Source organism: Rousettus aegyptiacus, unplaced genomic scaffold (genome assembly GCF_014176215.1).
Source record: "Rousettus aegyptiacus isolate mRouAeg1 unplaced genomic scaffold, mRouAeg1.p scaffold_m13_p_1, whole genome shotgun sequence".
Lineage (NCBI taxonomy): Eukaryota > Metazoa > Chordata > Mammalia > Chiroptera > Pteropodidae > Rousettus > Rousettus aegyptiacus.
In genome coordinates this window covers 154,362,144-154,380,993 of record NW_023416284.1, presented here as the reverse complement: position 1 = coordinate 154,380,993, position 18,850 = coordinate 154,362,144, and the positions used below count along the sequence as shown (strand labels likewise).

Here is an 18,850-nt window from a genome sequence, read left to right as displayed (position 1 = left end):
ATAAGGCACACATTCCCACTTCTGGGCCCTTTTTGCCCTTCTGGGTTCTCTCTCTTTTTGGTGGCCTTTTATAGCCTTTTTGCTTTTTTGTGGGCATCTTGGCCCTTTTGTGTTGTTACAGCACTAGGACCATGTGCCTCCTTGGGGCATACTTTGTCTTTCTGAAATATATTTTTAATAAAACTATTAAATCAATGACACGTGATTCTTCACTGCTGATATTTGAGGAAGAAAAGAGGAAAATGCTAACTACACGTCTGTGATGTAGTTATCCCTCTCCCTCCCCGCTACCATAGGGACGACACCGAACTCCGTCCGATTAGCCTCAATGGTGACAAATCTATTTAAATCAATGTAAACAATAAAACGGTGCAAAAAGATACAGTAAAGACAACAATTAAGTCTTCATATACAACAATATGCAACAATCACTAGTTTTCATAGATAAAAATAATAAACCTCATTTACAAAATTAATCACAAAGATTAAATAAACTTAGGAGTAAATAAAATAAAGACATAAAAATGGACTTGACTAAATGGAAGAACATCTCTTGTTTTGGAACAGATGTATCAAGAGGATGTTCATTTCCCTTAGTTAATATATAAATTTAATATAATCCCAATAAAATTTACAATTATTTTTTTCCTGGAGCTAGAGAGTCTAAATTTCAGGTGAAAAACAAATGTGCTGGAATACTCAGAAAAACCCTGGAAGAGGGAGATAGAAGGAGGAACCAGCTTTACCAGATCCTAAAATATGCTCTAAAGCCTCAGTAATAAATAGCTATGGCTCTAGCACATGAATAAACAGTTCAATGAACTGCAATACAATATTAATTTGTTTCAGATGTACAACATGGAGATTAGACATTTATATATCTTATAAAGTGATTACTCTGATCACTCTAGTACCCATCTGACACCATGCATAGTTATTACCGTATTATTGACTATATTTTTGTGCTATACTTTACATCCCCATGACTTTTTTGTAACTACCAATTTATAATTCTTAATCCCTTCCCCTTTTTCACCCACCTCCTCCATCAGGCAACCATCAAAACATCCTCTGTATTTATGTTTGTTTCCATTTCATTTGTTTATTTTGTTCTTCAGGTTCCATACATAAATGAAATCATATGGCATTTGTCTTTCTCTGTCTGACTTACTCCACATATTTTAAAGTACATTATGCATAAAAAATTATCACAGTAAAATAAATAAGTTCAAATTTGGAGGAAATACTGGCAACAACTTTCACTCATAAGGGACTCATCTCACTAGTATATAAAAAGTATAACAATTATTTTTGAAATCTGAGAAACTGATGGAAAAAATTAGTAAAATAATATGAACAAAAGTTAAAAATAAAATATAAATGAAAGACATTTAAACATATAAAATCTCACTCATTTTCTCTCATAACATAAAGGCAAATGTCTGGATGCTTTGTAGTAATATTACCTCTTATGTTCTCGACAGTAGTAATTTGTGACTTCTCTCTTTTTCTTCCAAGTAGGTCTTTGTAGAGGTTTATCAATTTGATTGATGTTTTCAAACAATCGATTTCTGGTTTTATTGATTTTCTTGATAGAGTTTTTGTTTTTAACTTCCTTGAATTCTGCTCATTATTTAATCTTCATTCTCTGCTTCCTATGTTTTTACTTTACTCTCTTTTTTTCATATTATCTGAATTTTCTTCCTCCAGACTTTATCCCTCTAATTTCCCTACACCTTGCAACCATTGAAAACACAAATATAATTATGTCAGCACTCTGCTTTAAGTATTTTAATCACTCTGTTATCAACACACCAACTTGAAGGTCAGTAATATATAAATGATGCATCATCATTTGCAGTGACACATGTGCCTCTTGTTCTTTAGACACTAAAAATATTTGCAGTTCCAAGTACATCATGTGCTTTTTCAAATTTCATGAATCATATCCCGTTTTTTCTTCCATCTGATTTTTCTGGCGAGACATCTTTTATCCTTGAAGATACTTTTGTCATATCTTCCTTGATAGCCCCAGAAAAAAAGTTACAAAATTCTACTTTCCATGATTTCACAGAGTATAATTGTGATTTTATCTCATAACACATGCTATTCTAATTGCTAACTTTCTAATGACTTAATTGGTACGCACTAAGCATTCAAAACATGTTAGTTTAAGTGATGTGGAAAGAAAGGAAGAAAGGAAAGGAGGTGGGAGGGAGGGAAGGAAGAGAGAGGATGACTAATAAGCAACAAGAGTTCTAGGCAGACTGTTTAAAATACTAGACAGTCTGCATCTCTATTTAATTCTACTGTAAGGCAACACAATAGTAAATCCTGATGTGTTCAAAAAATTCTGTTAAGTCTCTAAGTTTAACACACTAGATCCTGTCACCACCAAACAGGACTAAAAAAAGCCATTCTCACCAGTAGCAAGTGTCATTGTTATGAAATTTTATTTTCATAATAAAATCAAGAGCCAATGCTGGCATTGTCACAGTCATCACAGAGCAGTGACATCAATCACAGCTGTGAAATTTCAGAGGTTTAAGGTCACTCGTGTGCTCACAGTCACCTTATAGTTGTTCATAATGTATGTTTTAAGTTCCTTCTAGTACACTAAGTATCTCTAAAGCAGGTAAAAAAAAAAAAAGAACTAAGTGATTTTTAAATTTCTTGAAAATGGTTATAACAATATTTTGAAGTATATCTCAGACTTCCGTTATGATAAACAACATGACATTTTGTTGGTTATTTGCAGGTCATTAATCGATAGGACTCTATGTTTATTAAGGGAACTTGTGCTTGGAAAGCTTACAGGTACACTCAATCTAACTTCCCATTGCCCTCAAGTAAACAGGACAGATCACTAAAGACACCCAGATGTAGAGGATCTTGGCCAACGAGATTAAATATCACATAGCCAATAAATTCTAGAATTAGAATGAAAACCTGGATCTGTCTAAATATAAATATTATACTTTAAAACATTATGCTATATATGGGGTAAATGGAGGGTACAGTTTTGCTGAGCACTATGGATTTCAGACATAAATTAAATAGAGATTCTTTTAAAGTAATCAGGAAGAGTTCAGGAAAAAACTTGCTTCACTGTTTGAGTCTGAGTGAGAAGTTGATTTATTCTGTTTCAGTTAGGATGTTTTTAACTGAAAGTAACAGAACGCTTGTTTAAAAAAGTATTTCAAATAAAGACATCGAATTCTCTTACACATGAGTCCAGGATTCTTATACCAACCCAGCAATATTCTAAAAGACCCAGTATTAAGTGTCATATGTCTGTATGTATTTATTTTTCTGAAAGGAATATGAGGGATCTGGGTCAGAGAACACACTGCTTACATACATCTCATCTTGCATGAGTTCCCAATGCCCCTCTTCCTCATAAGGCAACCTAATGAGACCTGCTGCCGCCTGTGCGTACAGCGAGGGTTTATACCACAGGAGAGGAACCCTGAAATTATGAGTCTCAAAACTTCTATATGACAGCTGGTTCATTTGTCCCTCTTTCTCTCTGGAGAGGCAGAAATGCTTTCTTTCTTATTCTGGAATGTAAACAAATCTTCTCTGGGAAGAAGAGAGAAGGGTCCCTAGGTTGTATTATTCATAAAATGTGAGCAAATTATTCCAAGGGAAATGAGTCTTTAAACCACTCTGGGGCAATTCACAATCTCTGGCTTCTTTGTCATTCAATCATAAAGCTCAGCTTATGCAGAAAGGTGAAAATAACATCAGGCATGAATATTCTCAACACCCAGGCCCTCTCTGCTTGCTGTTCTGTCATCCTTAGAGTATTAGAGAGGTCTCTCCCTCAGGGATGCTTTAGTTCTGTTTTACATTTACACATCATTTTCCTAAGCATGAATGAAAGACCAAACAGAAAAATGGCATTCTACTTGTATGGCTATCTTTTTCACTAAGAAAGAAAATCTGTCCCAAAAGAATTCCAGTGGAGTTTTCATAACTTACTGACTCAACCGGGTCCATATATTCATTCCTAGAACAACCAATGTCAAGAGGGAAAGATATTGCCATATTTTGTTTAAATCGAGTGCAAGGAAAATTGACATTTAGAAAAAATAGGTTCTGATTGCAATGCACAGTGTGTGGGAAGAGCTGTTACAACATGTAAGATTCCTTCATTCATTATTCAACATACATCATATGGCACCTGCTATGTGCCAAGCATGGCTAGGTAGAAAAAATATAAAAATGAATGAGACATTCTGGTGAAAGTTACAGATATTTATAAATCTTAGAGTACATGTGGCTATGTAACACAAAATAAATATTAAATATCAAGCATAAAATATTAAGCATAAAATTAATATATTTATATAAATGTATAAATCAATTTATATATTTATATAAATTGATATAAATCAATTTATCAAACTGATTTCAAATGTGAATATTTTGCAATTGACTTATTGCCATTTACTTTTATCTTAATAGAATTTTGATTTGATTATGTAGTAAAACTACACCACATAAATCTTAATTTTATAATATATAAGACAAAATAATTGGTAATTATGTGAAGAGACGAAGCAAATTTGGTTGCTATTACATCAACTTGTCAATTTGTTAGCAATTGCAGTTGTAGATTCAAATAAAGAATACCAAAATAATCAAGGCAGGCTCTTATATTTTGAATAATGTCAGAAAATTAGGTATGTCACAGGTGAAGACTGTGCTATGTACATCCGTGAGAATATATCAAACTAGGAATGGAAACACTAGTCAGCAAATAAATAATTATACTTTGAATATATGTTATATAGACATTTTCTACTAGAAAGTAGAGAAGGGGCTGATAACGTCACAAAGTCCCTTAGTATTAGACCTGACATTTTACTGTAAATAAATAATGACTTTCTTTTGCTTCCTGAATAAGATTGGCCATCAGTTGATAAATCACACTATTTTTTAAAGAATACAGAAAAACGCATAATACATATTTAATTAGAACTATTAATTTGTGACACTACAAAATACAGTTAAGCCTTATAGCAGGCTTAGGTTTTACGTATTTAAGTTTCCCTGGCCTCAGGCAACAATATGTTTTGGACTTTAATATTTCATCATTTTTTCTTGCATTACATTTCCTTTTATATTCATTTTTTATTTTAACTTTATTAATAAGTTTGCCAAAACAGGAACTGTAAAATCAGAAATAGCATCAGAATAAGCTCAAAAGGTATGTGGTGTTTAAAAAGCTGGTATTACATAACAGTTAAAATAGAACACCATTTTTCTAAAGTTTCAAGGCTTGGAAATAAAGTTGGTAAGTTAAAAAATGGTTTTCTTTAGTTTACCTTCAACTCCTTATCATAAATTTTGGGGCTTATCTGTAGTTTCAATAGGAGGTTCAGTTTCTGTTCATTTCATTTATTTTTTTTTTTACATATGACAATCATATAATTTTTGATAGTATTTTACAGTTTGCAAAGTATTCTCACATTATCTCATTAAGCCTCCAATCAACCTTATATTATCAGTTCAGTAGGATAAACATTATTCTGAACCTTTAAACATGAAGAAACTCAATCACAAGATCTCTTCAAGGGTGTATAGTCGGTACGTGACAGAATTGGGACTAAAATGTAGGGCCTCTGAGCCTAAGACAAATGCCTTCTCACTACATTACACATTCAAAAGGTCTCTTAAGGTGCAGGCAATAAAATGCTAAGCTACATAAGCTCTCTGGCATTACTCTCTACTATAGATGATCTCTGTGCAGATTAAATTATAATGATGATGTTATGTTGATTGTCCAGCATAAGTTGAAGGGGAAAGTATCAGTAAAATGTGGGAAGTGAAGTAAGCCAAGAACACACTGGGATTTTAATTAGATTGTGGTGAGATTTTTAGTAAAGTTGAAAATGACACATAAGCCTTTTGAGGTTACTCCTTCAATAGGGCCCTCACCTTATCATAATGATATTATAGTGGGAAAAGTGAACACAAATAAGTAGAAATCAAATGTGGAGACACAAGTGGTTTACTTAATTCTACCTCGGGGAAAGACTTAGGACTTTGGGAAGAATTTGTACAGTAGACAAAAGGTGGCATCATGAGAAAAAAAGTTAAATATAAAAGATTTATTCTGAGATGGGAAATTCTAGAGAACTTATAAGGTCTACTACTCCTGGTCAAATCTACTTAGAATAAACATGTAGATGAACTCCCATGTTAATCTTATATGTCACTGCCTGTAGGAAAGGAAAGGAAATTCTGACACATGCTATGACTTGGATGAACCTTAAGGTCATTATGTTTAGTAAAATCAATCAGACAAATATTGTGTGATTCTATTTACATGAGGTACTTAGAATCATCAAAATCAGGGAGACAGAAAGTAAAATGGTGGTTGCCAGGGTCTGTGGGGGAGGAGGGAAAGGGCAGTTAGTGTTTAATGGGTACAGAGTTTCGGTTTTATAGGATGAAGAGAGTTATGGAGATGAATGTAGTAATGGTTTCACAAAATTATAAATGTATTTAATACTACTTACCTGTACACTAAAAATAGTTTTATAAAGTGCAGAAAAGGAGAAGCTCACACTCTGGAGTGCCCTGTGCAGATTATCCTGAGAGCAGAACCTTTAAAAGAGCTGCCGCATGGGTCAGTCTTCATTCTCCTTAATATGTCTCTGAGCTGGGATCCCAGACTAGGAATGGAACATGAACAAAAGTACTAACTGGGTCTCTGTAACATGTTGAAAAGTGACTATGTGAACATAAAAATTGGCATTTTGTGATTCAATGAGCCTGAGCATACTTTCTAATTGGCATAGGAGATATCTCAAAGGTAAGCTATTTTCATAATGTCACATTCGACAGATCAGTGATATGCTTTCTGCATAGTTCATGTTCTCATTAATAATCCTATTTCAAGTTAATTACTGAGTATTTATCTAAGTCTGTTTTTTCCCCTAATATTGGTCTTTATTACTTTACCTCTCCCTATAGTGGGAACATTTGGCCCCTCACTTTGAATGAGTTTATCTTCTTTAAGTTGACTCATCATTTTAAAGAATGAGACTGTTTATTAAAATGCTGAGCTTATTAAAATCCGAGTGTGGACACCATTCTCCATTGTCTAATCTCCCTTTCACTGCTCAATTCACCTTCAGAAAAGATCACAATGAACACTTAACTATTAAATATAATAGACACTCTTCTGTTCTTAAGATCTCTTTGGAGAATTTAAAAATGTTAAACATCATCTTTTATTGCTTCCTGCCTCACTTCTCTATTTCCCACCTCACTTAAGCATCTACTTGTTATCAATATTCTTTGTGGGCTTCTCATATTCACCTAGCCCCATAATATATATTTCCCTGGGTTTTATCCTCTTTTTTCGTTTCATACACTCTTCCTAGCTGGACTTGCTCACAGAGCTTCAATTTAGGATAAAATGTTTTAGTACAGAAACATTCAGTGCTTTCATAATTCTGGACTGAGCTAAGCACTAAATGTTCCCAATTACACACAGAAAAAGCCAAAGAAACACATTGAACTCACTATAGTTTCACTAATATTGTTTCTTTGTCCATATATATAAATTTATAAGTATCGCCAGCTTTACCCCTGATAACCCAGAAAATATTGCTCTTTGGGTAATCAAATAAGTCAATATTTTTGCTTATTATTATTATTTGTAGAGAAATAGAATACTTTTACTTCTAAAGTTTTAAAAAATACTTAATTTTATATTCTTCAGATTTTCTGTGTGTGTATTTGTTAATCAATGTTTAGTCAATTCATATGTTAATATGCGGTAGAATTTAGACTGAGATTTGAGTTAATTAAAACTTAATACTGAGTTTTTAAAAGAGTAATCAAACCTCATCCACTTCAAAATTTTCAATAGCTGTATTATCTAAAATAAGCAAATAAAAACAAAAACAAAAACATACAGAAACTTGAGTGTTCTCAAGACCATATTGCCTCAGTTCAGTTCTCAGCATTACTTCTCACTTCAGACTGAAACAGAGGCAAAAGAATCCCAAACTGTAAAAATTTCCTTGGACCACCCAGAAATTTATCTCACTTTTTAAATCAGAGCATAAGACAGAGATTCAAGTTTACATAATTTGCTGAGGAAGTGTGCTACAAAATGAACTTGTAAGGCATGAGAGGGAAGAACCACATAAAAATGTGGTTGAAAGTCCAAGCTGGCCTTGATCTGAATGTGGGCAGCAGAGCGGCAAAGAAAAGCTCTAAACTATAAATTGTTCTACATATTTGTCCCAATTTAGGAAAAGTGTTGCTGAGCTTTTGTACTACCTTACGAGGCAATCACCAGCTAGATGGAAGGGTGGTTAATATCCAGGCTTCTCCAGTTGTGGTCACAACCATCAATGAAGGGCAGTTTTAGCAGAAATGGCATGTAAGTCATTAGCTACCACCACAGGCACTTACTGCAGTGAGTAATGAGTTACCAGTCAGCATAATGGCATCTACTGCAATGATCTTCTGAGTGAGTATAAAATCTATAAATGACAATAATTGACTCATTCAATCAACAAGTATTTATTGAGGGCATGAAGTAAATGCTATGAAAATTGTAAGAGAAAAATGAGATGATTTCAAAGTGCCTGTAAACACCATCTTGACCACAAAGGTAATCAGATTTTGAATTGAATAGAAGAAGGCAATAAATATGCATGAATGAATAAATATATTTATTAAAATAACAAAACTGTGGTAGCTTAGTGACTGAAGACACAAATACAAGTAGAAATGTATGGGAATAACTTCATGATTTTCATCCTGGAAGGTTTGGAAATTTGGATTTGAGAACGAAAGGAATTCCAGGCATTGGGATTAATTACTATGAGTAATGTTTAAGAGCAGTGTGTTTGGGTGAAAAGTATATGAATCTATTCTTGTGAAGTAAAGTGAAAGTGGTTTGTGTTTGAGAGTAGTGAGAAATAAATGTGGAAGAAAAAATTGGAGCAAAATTCATATTGTGAAGGGTCTTGAATCCAGACTGAAGTGATGGATTTTTATCCATAAGCTATGAGTAATAAGAGAAATTTCTGAGAAGAGCAGATACAAAGTGTTGTTTTAAAATGATTGCTCTATCACAGGCAAATATGAGTAAGTACTTTAATTATTTACAGTTTAATAGAATGAGATACATTGCATTTTTACATACCACTGGGGAATACTATAAGAAGGTTAGCTTTTTACAATTTTTAATAGTAGAGAAAATATATAAATAACATACAATGTTAATATAAGATGTCTCGTAATATAAAAAATAGAGGAAGGTTAAGATAAATAGTGATTATAGATAAATGTCAAGCAACTAAATTAACTTCAGTATCTCCCATCCACCACTTTTTAATTGAAAAAATCCACTTGCATTTAATAAAAATTTATGGATGAGCAATTTAGGGTATTTTTTTTCCTTCTCTCATACCCCACATCAAATTCAATATCAAATCATGAAGAAACTGCTATATTTTCTTATACATTTAATATTTATAAAAGCTATTTAAAATGAAGCTTCCAAAATGTAAAACTGAATTCTTCTTGTTTCCAAATCATGCCTAAATATAAGCCTAATAAGCATTTCTTACTTTTTTTTATTGTGGAAAAATACACATAATGTAAATTTTATTATCTTAACCATTTATAAGTGCACAGTTCAGTGGTATTAAATACATTTATATTTGGGCAACCATTACCACCATCTCCAGAACTCTTTTCATTGTGCCAAACTTAAATTCTGTAACTATGAAATATTAATTCCCACTCCACCTTCCTTAGGCCTCAGCTACCACCATTCTATATGTTGCTGTCTCTATGATTTTGACTATTCTAAGTGAAATCACATTGTATGTGCCTTTTTGTAACTAGAGTATAATACTTAGCACAATATCCTCCGGTTTTATCCATGTTGTAGAATATATTAAGCTTTTCTTCATTTTTAAGGCTGAATAATATTTTGTGGTATGTATATGCCAGTTTCTCTATTGATGAACATTTGGGTTGCTTCCACATTATAGCTATGTGAATAATGCTGCTATAAACATAAATGAACAAATACCTCTTCAAGGCCCTGATTTTAATTATTTTGTGTATATAGCAAAAAGTAGAATTGCTGAATCAAATGATCATTCTGTGTTTAATTTTTTGAAAAACCATCATTCTGGTTTCTACAGTAGCTTTACCATTTTACATTACTACCAACAATGTACATCCTCAACAATACTTGTCAGTTTCAGTTTTTTTGATAGTAGTCATCCTAATAGGTGTGGGGTAGTATCTCTTTGGAGTTTTGATTTGCCTTTGCCTTTTTACTAGTGATGTTGAGCATCTTTTCATGTGCTAATTGGCCGTTTGTACATCTTTTTTGGAGAAATATATATTCGAGTCTTTTGCCAATTTTTTAATTGATTTATTTTGTTGAGTTTTAGGACTTCTCAATTTGTTCTGAATATTAAAATATGCAAATATTTTCTTACATTCCATGGATTGCCTTTTTACTTTGAAAGTGTCTTTTGATGAATATATTTTTAAAGATTTCATGAAGTCTAATTTGTCTATTGTTTTCATCTGCTGCTTATGCCTTAGGTGTCATTCAAAAAATCTTTGCCAAATCTAACATCGTAAACTTTTGCTCTACGTTTCCTTCTAAGAATTTTTTAGTTTTAGGCCTTACATTTAGGTCATGGATCCATTTTGAGTTAATTTTTGTATATGGTGTTAGGTAATGGCCTAACTTTATTCTTTTGCATGTGAGTATTCAGCTTTCCCAGTCTTTTGTTGAAAAGATTGTCTTTTCCCCATTAAATGATCTTGACACTCTGGACAAAAATCTTTTGACCATATACAATAATTTATTTCTGAATCCTATTCTATTCTTGGTCTATATGTCTGTCTTTATGTTAGTGCCACACACTTTTGATTACTATAGCTTTGTGGTAAGTTTTGAAATCAAAAAGTATGAGTTCTACAGCTTTGTTCTTCTTTTTCCGGGATTGTCTGGTTGCTTTGGGTCCCTTGAGAGTCCATATGTATTTTAGGATGTATTTTTCTATATCTGCCTAAAAAAACATAACTGCAATTTTGGTAGGGATTGCATTATATCTATAGAATACTTTGAGTAGTATTGACATATTAACATTTTTAAGTTTTCCTGTTCATGAACATGGAATGTCTTTCATTTTTTTCATAATGGTTTATAGTTTTTATTGTATAAGACTTTCATATTCTTGGTTAATTCCAAAGTGTTTTATTCTTTTTGATGCTAATGTAAATAGAGTTGTTTTTTTTTCTTTTCAGATTATTCATTGTTAGTATAGAAAATGCAACTCAATTTTGTGTGTTGACTTTATATTCTGCTACTTTACTGAATTCCAAAATATACTTTAAATTCAAAATCTGAATACAGTATTTTGTTCCAACACTATTTACTGTTTGTGAAAAATTGAATCAGCATCACTGAATGTGATTAGGAAGGAATCTAAAACAGTAATTTGAGTGTTATTAAAGGAATGTACTATGCAATTTTATCATTATTCCTCCTATTAGCAGACAATTAACACTCTATGTAATTGCACTGTTCAATCAGGACAGCAATAGAATGAAATGGCAATGGAATGGAAATGTGAATGCAGACAACTGAAGTTTCTGTTAAAGACTCACACATTAGTGTTGCAATTACTACTATTTGATGATAATCCAGTATCATAATGAACCATTAAAAGTCAGAGGAGATTGGTTTCTGTTTAACAATTCAATTGAATTTAACAAATAAGATGTCAAGAGCGCATTATATACTTGCAATGGATTAGAAATTGGGTACACTAAAAATAAGGCAAATATAAAACCTGACCTCATGTAATATAATACCACTTATCACATTATAGAAATGTGATGTGTGTTACACAGGGATAAGTAGTAACAAACAGGGAACTGACGTTCATAGAAATGATGTTTGATTTCTCTAGAAGGTCAGGGAAAGCCTCTATGACGAAATGACATTTATGCTGAGCTCAAAAATAAGGATTTAGAATGAAGAGTCATGCCAAGAAAAAAAATTGAAAAGACACAAAGACAAAACAGAGAAATGATGGCATGTATGTAAATACAGTCCTCATTGCTTTGACTTTCTCTTTCTATATACTAATTTTCTAGGTGCAGATTTTTTTGGTTCAATACATGGTATAACAATGATAGCAGGAATTATATTTCCAGTCCAAATCTTTAAACCTTTAACTCCAACCTTATAGTCAACTTCTTATCAACAGCTCTACTATGATGTTGAATAGATATCTCAAACTTAAGTAAAAGTAATCAAACTGCTATTTCCTCATCACTTCCCATCAAAATAAATGCCACCACTATTCATCCAATTGCTCCTGGGGAAAATAATTAGAGACAACATTGACTTTTCACTTTCTTTCACACTGCATATCCAGTCAATTCTGTTGGTTCTATCTTCAAAATATATATATTTTAAAATCCAACAACATTTTGCTGCCCCCACATGGCTACCTCATTTAAGCCACCATCAGATATCTTCTGAAAGACTGTTTACCATTTGAGAGTCTTCTTGATCCCACTCTTCTTCCACTACCATATATTCTCCACAGCATTTAGAAAATCATTTTAAGTGGAAGTCATGTCAGAGCAGTCTTCTGTTCAAAACTCTACAACAATTCCCAATCTTTCTCTGAATAAAAGCTAAGAGCTATCTTTTCCCCATATATCCTAGTAGTCTGCCTCTTCATTTCAGGCTCAATTCTACTAACTATCTTCTCTGAGATACCTCCTCTTAACTCACAATCAAAAATAGCATATTCTTTCATTCCTTACACTGTTATGCTAATTTTCTCTTTTCCATATAACTTCTTGGGGCCCTGATGACAGAGATTTCCATCTGTTTTATTGATTATTTTTCCCCAGTACCTAAGATAGTTCTTGATACCTGATAAGTACTCATTAAACAACTTTTATAATCAATGTACGATACAAATTTATACCTTAAGAAGTCAATGAACAAATGAATTCATCTAGTAATAGCTTCAATTAGTCCCTAATTATACTCCAAGAGAGAAAAGAGTTACCAAAGGTACCATCTTCTTTAGCTTATTAATTAGCTGATTAATCAATACTTTCATTCCTTTATTCCACAAATATTTATAGAGATCTACTATGTGTTGTACACAGATGGGTACTAAGGTTTCAAATAGTCTGATGAAGAAAATACATTATCCTTATCCTCATGGAGCATAAGTTTAATAAGAAGAGAAATAAGTAAACAAACTATTACAATATTTTACAAAAGGTACTATAACAAGATTATGTCCTGGGGGCCTTCCGGAATGATGACTTAAAGGAATATGGGTAATCAATCAGGGCAGGGAAGATTTTTAAAAAATAGACTTTCATGCTGCTTGTTTTTCTTGGAAAACTTGACTAAAATGCTCTCATCAACCCTCTTTGATTAGAAAAGTTAACGCTTTAAGAACATCTCTTAAATGGGAATTGGAACTGGCTGATGCTTTCTATGATTGAGAAATGTTTCCAAGCTGAAAGAAGTGAGAAGACTTGTGAAAAAGAGCAGAGATACCAAAGATGGGAGGAAAAATTAAGAAAGAAGAACATGAAAGCAAATATAAGCAACTAAAACTGTCACTGTTGGTGCGTACCACATAGCATTTGTTAAAATAATTCCCAAATTACGAATAAGTACTTATTTCAGTCATTATTTTTACAATGTGCTTCATTTAATTACATATTTCTATAAAAAATCCAACTTTGTAAGACAAGTTTTAGTTATAAAATATATGTTGATAAATCCCTTAGCTGGAAGAAGGAAGAGTCTCTTTTTCACTGCTATTTAGCAGAATCTCATCATGCTTTTCTCTCTTTTTTTTTTTTTCTAGTCAACATATTCTAAGATCCTTAACAGTATCACTCCTTTATGTGGTTGAATAAAAAATGATGGTAACTTTCTGGCTTCTTGCTTTCCCATTTCTGTGTAATCTTTTAAAAACTAATTTCTTCTGACAGCTCTGCTGGGAGGCATAGAAACCTAAATAAATGAAGGGGACTAGAAAACTTACAAACATAGAAAGCTTTGACATTTTGCAAACACGTCGAAAATTTAGCTGCGCAATTCTTATGTGCACTAAAATAAGTTTATTCTAGCTGGTTCTGTAGAGAATGTGGAAAGCCCTTCACTATGGATATCTAATGAGCCTAGTATAAAACTAAATTATGATATTAGTCTGAAACTTTATTATTCTGTGCCTATGAGCTTCAGACACTGCTAGAAGTTAGTTCGTGAATGCTGACCTACTGCTTCATATTTCTAAAATATTGCTATTGACTATGAAGACCTCTGCAATAAAGCAATATTGTTCCAGCACCTGTCTGTGATATTGCTATTATTATAATTGTTATTAATTATTATATAACACTGAATTTTACATTTCTGTTGAAAGAAAAAAAAGAATGAAAGAGAGAGAGAAAGAAAGAGAAAAAGAAAGAAAGAAAGAAAGAAAGAAAGAAAGAAAGAAAGAAAGAAAGAAAGAAAGAAGAAAGAAAAGAAAAGAGAAAAGAAAAGAAAGAAAAGAAAAGAAAAGAAAAGAAAAGAAAAGAAAAGAAAAGAAAAGAAAAGAAAAGAAAAGAAAAAAGAAAGGGGGGGTGAGGAAAGGAGGGAGGGAGGGAAGAAGAAAGAGGAAAAAGATCACCTATCTATTTCCTGGACAATTTCTTTTGACTTTTTATCTGAATATAAAATATATCTGTCTACTGTTTATTCTATTACCGCTTGATTTCACAGGGATCTAATTTGTGGAAAAATGAAAGCCTCTAGTTATCTTTATTTTCTTTTGACTTTTGTATTTATTGTTTTTTATTATTCCACCTATGAGAGTGAGTATGAATTCAATAATAAAGAAGAAAATTTCTAACAGGACAAAGTTGTTTTAGAAAAGGGTTATGTGAATAATGGCAAAAATTTTCTTTAAGGCGATTTAAGAAATCTAGACATCTGACAAAATGATTATTACTACAAATCCCTTCAAAGCACTTTTCACAATAAGTGTTAACTTTCCCTCATACAAAGGAAAACAAAAACTTTTTCAAAATTATGAATACTTCCTTAGCTAACTCACAGGGTGCTAACATCTCAGAAAAAAAAATGGCTTTATCTACCTGACCATTAACTTAATAGAAGAAACAAAATATTTAAGAAAATCAAATTGGCAATGACAGGTAGACAGGCTATTTTTGTCTGGCAGTGCCTCATTTAAAAGTTTCAATTCTTAAGATATGTTTAGTGAGGTTTTATAGCTTTCAGCATAGATTAATAAGTAACCAGTAAACTCCTACTTTAAAAGAAAATCTAAATCCTTGTTCAGTTGATATTTGGGCTCATATGCCTACATAGCAATGAGCCATCTGATTTTGAAGATTTCTTTTTATGCAAGGATATTATCGCTTAAGCTTTGAGATTGAGGGTGTTTTATAATTAATAAATCTTCCATGGCTTATTATAGATGACTTGTTATATTTTCTTTCTTAAAATTTATTTATTCAATGGAGATTTGCCCTCTAAAGCGGGCTAATATAGTAGATAAAATTTGATCTTTCATCCAAAGGCATATTAATGTACCTTCTTTCTTAGGACATGCTTCTGATTAGAAATTTAAAAACAAACAAACAAAAAAGCCTTCTGTATCAGTTAGAAAGCATATATTTGCTTTAAACCTATGATGACTATATAATTTATTATTAATCTGGAAATTTTTGAGAATAACAAGAAGCATGATTAATAATTACACTAAGACAATAAGCACAAGCCAGGGATTTTCTTAAAAATGAAAAAAAAAAAAGTAAAAAGTTTTATCCAATATTGAGAGCTACATGTATGGCTCACAATCAAAATTAAAGAAACTACCAATACTAAAATTTTATAATTTTCCCCTAGGAATATGTGTTATTTAATAACTTAGATATTTTGTTTTTCTCAATATATGTTATCATATATTATTCCACTTATAAATACTTCGTTATGACCATTAATCAATGAAAAAAATGAATGTATTAAGTATTGCTGAGTTGTTAATTCAGGCTTAATCTCCAACTGTACTAGTCACTCAATGTAAGGTGTGTCACTTTGAGCATTGCTGCTACCAATGACAATAATCAACATCACCACCTTGTATAATAGTTATCACTTATTGAAGGTTTAAATGTCTAGAGCTTTGTGCCAAGTATGCTACATGTATTATCTCATTGTACACAAAACTCTGAGAGAAAGATATCCTCATGCCCATTTTATATATGGGAAAACCAAGGCCCAGAGAGTTTATAAACTTCCCACAGGTAACGTTTTGAACCGATTTAAGCACAAGACCTTCTTATTTTAAAGTCTCTGCAAGTCATTTTTTCTAGGCCTCAATTTCCACATTTATAAGATAAGTAAAAAATGGATAGGAGTAGATAATCTCTAAGGACTTTAATATTAAAATTTGATAATTTCTCTTATTGAGGGTGGAGGTAGTTGTTCAGCTCTCTCTTCTTCAAGTGGTGAGTACACTTAAGCAACCATGTCTAAGGGACCTGCAGTTGGCATTGACCTCCACACCACCTACTCTTGTGTGGGTGTCTTCTAGCACAGAAAAGTGGAAATGATTGCCAATAATCAAGGAAACTGAACCACTCCAAGTTATGTTGCCCTTACTGATGCCAAATGATCAATGTGATACCACAAAGAATCAAGTCGTAGTGAACCCCACCAACATGGTTTTTGATGCCAAATGCCTAATTGGATGCAGACTTGATGATGCTGTTATCCAATTTGATAGGAAGCATTGGTGCTTCAGGGTGGTAGATGATGTTAGCAGGCCCAAGGTCCAAGTAGAATACAAGGGAGAGACAAAATGTTTCTATCCAGAAGAGGTATCATCTATGATTTTGACAAAGATGAAGAAAATCACAGAAACTTGTCTTGAGAAGACTGTTACCAATACTCTCTTCACAGTATCTGCTTACTTCGGTGATTCTCAGCATCAAACTACGAAAGATGCTGGAACTACTGCTGGTCTCAATGTATTTAGAATCATTATTGAGCCAAATGGTGCTGCTATTGCTTACCACTTAGGCAGAAAGATTAGACCTAAAAGAAATATGTTGCTCTTGATAGGGAGGTGACACTTTTGATGTGTCAATTCTCACAATCGAAAATGGAATTTCTGAGGTCAATTGTACAGCTGGGGACACCCAGTTAGGTGGAGAAGATTGACAACCAAATGGACAACTATTTTATTGCAGAGTTCAAGCACAAGCATAGCAAGGACATCACTGAGAACAAAAGGGCTATCCATGGCCTCCCGACTGCTTGTGGTAAGTATACTCTCTCTTCCAGGCCAGTATTGAGATTAATTTGCTCTAAGAAGGAATCAACTTTTGTACCTCTATCACCAGTGACCAACTTGAGGAATTGAATTCTGATCTTTTCTGTGGCACCCTGGACCATGTAGACAAAGCTCTTCAGGATGCCAAACTTGACAAGTCCAAGATCCATTATATTGTCCTGGCGGATGATTCTTCCTGGCTCCCCAAGATTCAGAAACTCCTACACTGCTTCTTCAGTGGGAAAAAGTTGAATAAGAGCATCAACCCTGATGAGGCTGTTGCTTATGGCTCAACTGTCCAGGCAGCTATGCTATCTGGAGATAAATCTGAAAATGTTCAAGATTTGCTGCTGTTAGGTTTTATGTCTCTTTCCCTTGGCATTGAAACTTCTGGTGGAGCCATGACTGTTCTCATCAAGTGTAATACCATTGTTCCTACCAAACAGACACAGACCTTTATTACCTCCTTCGACAACCAGCCTGGTGTGCTCATTTGGATTCGTGAAGGTGAGTGGGCCATGACCAAGGAGAATAACCTGTATGACAAGTTTTGAACTCACAGGCATACCTCCTGCAGCTCTAGGTGTTCCTCAGATTGAAGTCACTTTTAATATTAATGCCAGTGACATCCTCAATGTCTCTTCTGTGGATAAGAGTGCAAGAAAAGAGAATAAGATTACCAGCACTAACGATAAGTATCTGAGCAAAGAACACCAAGAGCCTGGTCCAGGAAGCTGAGAAGTACAAAGATGAAGATGAGAAGCAGAGAGACAAGATGCCTTCCAAGAATTTACATGAATCCTATATGTTCAACAGGAAAGCAACAGTTGAAGATGAAAAACTTCAAGGCAAGATCAATGATTAAGACAAATAGAAGACTCTTGACAAATGCAATAAAATCATCAACTGGCTTGATAAGAACCAGACTGCAGAGAAGGAAGAAAATGAACATCAGCAGAAAGCTGGAAAAAAATCTGCAACCCCATCATTACCAAGCTGTACTAGAGAGCAGGAAGCATGCCTGGGAGCTTCTCCGGTGGTCCAGTCCCTCTTTCCGGTGGTGCCTCTTCTGGGTCTACCATCAAAGAGGCTGAATAAGCCAGCCTTGAACATAGAATCAGCATTGCTCCACACAAAATATGGAAGAACACAAATTGGCAGCAAATTCTTTGAGCTGCTATATAGTAAATAACTGGGCATTTTCGATACTTGAATATGGAATATGTGCACAAGGAAAGAAAATAATGATGAACTTCATAAGCATTACATATTTGTAAAATGGAAAATATGATATCTTAAATAAAACTGTATTTAAAATTGGCACCATAAAAATAATTAAAAAAATAAAATTTGCTGATTTTCTTTTATTTTAGCATATTCCAACATAACATCTTTGATCTATACTTTTATAAAATATGAAAACTAAATCTCAACCACTTCTTTTA

At 33.1% G+C, this 18,850-nt stretch overlaps 1 pseudogene; it reads left to right on the top strand.

Annotated features, from left to right (window-relative positions):
• Nucleotides 1-16,598: 16,598 nt before the first annotated feature.
• On the top strand, nt 16,599-18,410 carry LOC107515631 (annotated as a pseudogene).
• The last annotated feature ends 440 nt before the right edge of the window (nt 18,411-18,850 follow it).